General features: G+C 37.1%; 1 non-coding gene across 1 annotated transcript; it reads right to left on the bottom strand.

The window, feature by feature from the left end:
- Nucleotides 1-583: 583 nt before the first annotated feature.
- On the bottom strand, nucleotides 584-687 carry LOC127485024 (U6 spliceosomal RNA). The gene has a single exon (XR_007912228.2). It is a non-coding gene; the product is annotated as a U6 spliceosomal RNA (small nuclear RNA).
- Nucleotides 688-6,574: the final 5,887 nt, after the last annotated feature.

Below are 6,574 nucleotides of genomic sequence, written 5' to 3' on the forward strand. Positions count from 1 at the left end.
GTAATTTTTCTGATGCATTTGGATTGTTTGAAACTTTAATGTGGATTCAAAATAATTACGTTTTAGAGTTCCTACAAAATGAAACACCTATCTTTGCTACCCAAAGTAGACTTTGCTTTAAAACAACTTCACTCATTTTAAAATGGTAAAGTTACATTTAAGCTTTTTTAAATAAATGAGAAAGTTTATCCTTTTAAATATAAAAAAGCTCAACAACTATACTATATTTAATCAGAAATCTAAGAAATATTTCCTGAAACATAGTTTTCAATTGCTTGTGAAGTTTATATATAATGTATATTGGTATGATTTAGTTATTAAAATGAAGCTTTATAACATTTTGATAGCTTAAAAAGCCAATCTTTTGCATCTTTGAAAAATTTCAATAAAAACTACATATTTAAATTTTACATTTTCTCAAAGATCATGATTGTTCTACAAATAGATGTAGTGTGTTGATGTTAGATTATAGAACACTGAATTATATTTAGAACTATATTCTAAAGTCAATGGAGACATATTAATAGCTAGGTTGTGGGTTTGGTGGTGATGAGGGTGAATAAATATAGCAAAATCTGTATATTTTTTAATGGAACACTTCACAAATTGGCAAGTCATCCTTGTGAAGGGGCCATGATAATCTCTGCATTGTTCCAATTTTAGTATACACGCTGCTGCAGCAAGCACTTAGCCAAATCTAAAACAAGCTAAATTGATGGCCAATATTAAAAATCAAACATTGAAAAGGCACTTATCAAAATCAAAATGTGGGGGCCGGAACTGTGGCATAACAAGTAAAGCTGCTGCCTACAGTGCCAGCATCCCATATGGGCACTGGTTCGAGCCCTGGCTACTCCATTTCCAATCCAGCTCTCTGCTATGGCCTGGGAGAGCAGTAGAAGATGGCCCAAGTCCTTGGGCCCCTGCACCAGCATGGGAAACCCAGAAGAAGCTCCTGGCTCCTGACTCTAGATCAGCCCAGCTCTGGCCGTTGTGGGCAATCAGGGAGTGAACCAGCAGTTGGAAGACCTCTCTCTGTCTCTGCCTCTGCCTCTCTGTAACTCTTTCAAATAAATAAATCTTTAAAAAATAATTTAAAATTAAAAAAAAAAATAAGGCGTGGCTGATAATTAAAAAATCAAAATGTGGAAGAAAGTAAATGAAAGTAAGAGTTGAAATATTTTGCTATATTTTGTTGATTGACTTGATATTATGAAAAAGAAAAATAGCAATTGTAGTTTTCTGCATTTTCTAAAGACTCAAATAAATTCATTAGCACTCTAGCAACTGATACTTGTTCTACAATCCCTCTGTAAAAGACTTACATTTCAATTATTCTGTTAGCCATAGAAAGTAGTTTGTTCTCAAATTGCTATAGATTATCAATATTTGTTTCACTTTTGTAGTTGTGATGTTCCAAGGGAAAATATACTTAGTAAAATACTTTATTGGGAAGATTTTCAGAGGTACTTTGATTGTTGCAACTTATATGCTAATAACATCTGAAAAAAATAGTGCTTTGAAAATAAACTTTAGAATACACTGCAGTTAAATGTTTTTAAAATCATATTTGCTTCCCCCATTAAGTCAAAACAAGCTCATATTATATAATAAGTGTATGTCATTCACAACTTCAAGATACTTCAAAGAAAAATCAATACACTGTTGCAGCGCAGATTTGTTTTATGGAAAAATAAAACATTGATGCTTTTGTTTTTATCATTTCTTTGGATATAATTATAAACCTGTAAATTTTATGTCAATTTAATCAATAATACAAAAACAACAAATTTGGAAAATGTTCAGTGACTATAAAATAATCCTATAGGTTAGTTTTTTTAAAAGAGAAGGATTCTTGTTGGCATGAGGCACCATCTGAGAAGTCCAACTAGACAGTGAGAGGGAGAGGCCAGCCAGGTTCTAATCATTCCAGCAGCCCTATCTTGAACATTCTAGTCCTAGCTGAGCAAGTATTGGAATGAACACCTCCTGGAGCTGATCAACTGCCCAGATGAGTCAAGACAACCTGCAAATGCAGTGCCCACAACATGCCAGGCACTGTTTCAGGTCCTGGGATTGCAGTCTTAATTAGAGTACTGGGATTTCAGTCAACAAGGGTCCTAACCTCATGAAGTATATAGAGTCTTTGGGGCAATTAAAAAAATGTTTTAACGTGTATTGTTTTAGTGTGGAGCAAGAGTCACCAGCAATTTTGAGAGTCTGTAAAAACAGTGAACAGGAAAATGAACCCTCCTGCTTCTGCAGTTGATACATTGACAATGAAGACATTTTGTTAGAGTCCTGATGCTATGTGTTTCCAAGGCAATGAACTGGATGAAAACATGCATCAAAAACACAAGATAAATGGGCCTTTCAGACAGTGCTTTTTTATTATAAAACAGTACCCAACAGATAACTTTACACAGAATTCTTGTTTTGGAAAAGCTGGTTTATGCTGACAAGCAGAATCTCTCTGTATCCATAAGAGCAACTAGCAATTATCACTATAATCTTTGTCAGTCCAAGGGAGAAATTCCAGACTTGCTTCTGTTTCCACCTTCCCTAGGTGACTCAAGGAGCCAGGGCATCCATCTTTCTCTGGACACTCAGCCCTCATCAGCCTCAAGGGTACTTACAAAAAGTCATTTCTGAGAACCCTGGAAGTGAACATGTAGAATGTGCCACAAGCTCTCTCTCACTAACTCTATCTGTCAAATAAATTAAAAAAAGAATGTGCCACAAGCTATAAACAGAGACAAAGTAAATGTGTTTATTTTCCCAATTAAAGTAACAAGGCTTTGGCCTATTTGCCAAAGTCATACTTAATGACTTGTACTCCAGGTCTTTTGTGCTATGAATTGAAGCGTCTGTAGACTTTGGTTCATGGTCTCCATCTACTTTTCCTAACAACGTAGAAGAGAAAACAAGGTACATCTTTTAGTGCACTTGTCTAGAAGGAAGACTGGGTATGTCAGCAGGACATGACAGCATTGTTGATATTAGGACTTGTGCTGCTGTGGTTTAGAGAGAACTTTCACTCTATGAAAGGGCTTGGGTTGAGATTCTGCTATAGTTAATGGCCATTTTTTTAAGATTTATGTATTTTGAAAGCAGAGTTAACACAGAGAGAGAGAGATCTTCCACCCATTGGTTCACTCCCCAAATGGCCACAGTGGCCAGTGTTGGGCCAGGCAGAAGGCAGGAACTTCTTCGGGATCTTCCATGTGGGAAGCAGGGGCCTAAACACTTGGGCCATCCTCCGCTCCTTGTCCAGGAGCATTAGCAGGGAGCAGGATTGGAAGGGGAATGGCCAGGACACAAACATCTTAACTGCTATGCTGGACACTGGAACCTAGAGTTGTTTCTTTTGGTTTTGACAGCCTATTAGAAAATGAGGAATACCTTTATGAGTAAGTGTGAGTATATCATAGAATATCAGCAACCATTAGAAGGACCTGATAGAAATGATGGAAAACAGATGTTTTTCATGAGATAATGTTAACAAATACATGTGGGATATGAAATGCTGCCAGTACTGTTACATCTTCATATGAATTCATATGGATAAGGAATTCATATGGACTGAAAAAATTGATGTTTTAGGGAAGTATTTCCTTTATTGTCATATTATGTATGTTAACTGAGAATCAAAACAAATCTATACGGTTAAAAACAAGAGCATGTTTAGTTACTTTCTGTGGTAGTCAGGTTAAATAATTAAATTAAGTAAAATATTAATCTAAGTTCTTTGCTCTTTTTCTGATATGTGACAAGAGAGAAAATAGCATGAAAGTCTAGTGAATCTTCTCTTACTTAATGCAATGGACTCTACTTCCCTAAAAGGAGTGTATGTTAACCCCAGAAAACCATGTTAAATGTATGGTTCTGTCCATTTCTAGCTTAAGAATCTTCATAACCCTGAATACTTACCTTAAGTTCTTCTACACTTAGCTAATATCCATGAAAACCAGAGGTAGCTAATGCCTAACATGCCATAGGCACATTTGTGGCAATGACCAGAGGACATAATAATACACTTGTGAGCTGTGCAGTGCCATAAAGATATTTGTTTTATGGTCTGGAAAAAAATCACATGCCAGCATCTTTGTGCCACACTGTTTCTGATTCACATGTTTGCATGTTCCCTTGATTTTGGCTTCCAGTCAGCAAGAAAAAAACCTAGTTTTAGATTCTATGCAGTTCCTGATACTAAGTGAAATTCATTTCTGTTCTCTTCACACATCTAGAGAACACTAACCGTGACTGAGAATGGCTGCCCCGGACCAGTGTTTCCCCACCAGATGGGCTCAGCTGCTCCTTTGAACACATTCAGTTCTCCCTTTTCTCTCTTTCATGCTTGTTTCCCAATAGTTCCACCCACTGCTGTAAATGTTCACTTAAATCTTTCCCCGAACTGCTACTATCAAGAAGAGGAAGCACATATTAAAGGCCCTGCCCTGTGGCACGTATCATTGAACAAATGTGGAGCAAAATCCTCCTGCCAGGTTTTGGAGCAGCTTCATGGCAAAGGAGTCCAGCTGATCCACAGCCACTGACATTATTAAAGGCAGAGCTGAAGGCCAGTGCAGCAGGTTAAGCCACTGCCCTGCCATGCCGGGCATGCCATATGGGAGTACCCATTCAAGTCTCAGCTGCCCTGCTACTGATCCAGCTTCCTGCTAATGGGACTGGGAAGGCAGCAGAGGATGGCTCGACTTCTCGGCCCCCTGCCATCCATGTTGAAGACCTGGATGGAGTTCCTGGCTCCTGGCTCCTGACTGCTGTGGCTACTTAGGGAGGGAATCAGCAGTTAGAAGGTCTCTCTCCAACTCCCTCTCTGTTTCTTTTTCAAATAAACAAATAAATCTTTACAAAAAAAAAAAAAAGATACAGCTAGAGTGGACATTTAGCGTAGCTTTTAAAACACCTGCTTACCACATCAGAGTGTCCCAAGTCAATTCTGAGAGTCCAGTTTCCTTCTAATGCAGAACCTGGGAGGTAGCAGTGAGGGCTCATGTGACTGGGTGCCTGTCACTCTCGTGAGAGATCTGTATTGCTTTTCCAGCTCCTGGATCCAGCCTTGACCCAGTCCTAGACACTGCTGGTATTTGAGGAGTGAATCAGTGTGTTGGAGGTCACTTAGAGTTTCTTTCAAGTAAATTTTTGTTGAAAAGATGGAGCTGGTAAGAATCAGGCACACATTCTAGCTTGTCTTCATTTCTTCCAGTTTGTCCTCAGAGGTTTCAGTGTGCCCTTGAGGATTCTAATTCTTGTGAGTTTCAGTTTGTGTATGTTCTCTCTTACTTTAAGTCCCTGTTTCCTCCTTGACTATTGGCCCCATCAACTTCAGGCACAACAACAGATACAGAAGCAGAAGCTGCCTATTGACTGTTTGATCAGCTTCCATAGTTGCAGAATTCAGAATCTCTGGAAACCATCATACTTAGTGAAATAAGCCAGTCCCCAAAAGACAAATACCCCATGAGTGAATTTCCAGAAGATCCTACAGCCCCAGTCAAGACAGGGGTCTAAAGCTCCAGCCAGTATCTTCTTTACAAGCTCATAAGAGATCCTGAAGGGGGAACTCCACAACTAACTCAATCCCAAATTCTTGAATTCCGGAAGCTATGAGATAATAATTGTTTGTTGTTTTAAGTCATTAATTTAGGGGTATTTGTTATGTAACAATAGATAATAATTAAACCTCCCCAATATAGTTACTGACACCAAAGTCTAGGTGCAAAATCCAATTATTTCTGAGATCATAGAAATTTTTCTATAGTTTTTAAAACATATTGCTGTACATCAAATAAGTTGTCAGAATTACGACATAAGACATTGTTCTCTATGACCATTAAGAAAATTATTCTTAAACACTCTATAGACATATCTAATACTATAAGAGATGTTTTGTTAGTAAATACAACATATAATCTTTTGAAAATAATTACTGTTTGATAAAATTTGTTTCAAAATAATTATTTAAATTGTTCAGTAAAAGGAAAAATAAAAATGAAAACTTAGAATAATACCAAAGAGAAAAGAACTTTAGAATAAAAATGCAATTTAAAATGCAAGATTTTACAGCTTTTGCTTGGGTTTTACTATATTCTACTGCAATTACTTAAGATAGAATAAATGGCATCATTAGTACTCTGGTCGTCACTACCTGTTTTCTTTCAGGCTATCTTATGCTGTATTAGAACCCAATACCCAGTGCAATTGCTTCTAATTCTTCAGTTGCATGGTTTTTTATTTAATGCCACAGGACAGAGTCCTAATTTTTTAAAAAGCAGAAAAACAGTTGAACTAACCTTTTCTATCAGTGAAAAACTTTAAATAAAATGAGAATATATCATAATAGATTCATTATCATGCTGTTAATTAACTCCTTGAGTAAATTTTGTGGATGAAAGGGTTGAGATATTCCAAATAAAATGAAGCCAGTTATTCTATAGAAGGGAACTGCTTTCCTTTGGAGAATTACCCTGACTCAGGTGCTCCCTAAGCCTACTATAGTCTTTTTCTGCTACCTGTCTATGTTGCTAAGTATGTCTAAAGAGTTAGGATATGT

The sequence above is a fragment of the Oryctolagus cuniculus genome, chromosome X (genome assembly GCF_964237555.1).
Source record: "Oryctolagus cuniculus chromosome X, mOryCun1.1, whole genome shotgun sequence".
NCBI classification, from domain to species: Eukaryota; Metazoa; Chordata; class Mammalia; order Lagomorpha; family Leporidae; genus Oryctolagus; species Oryctolagus cuniculus.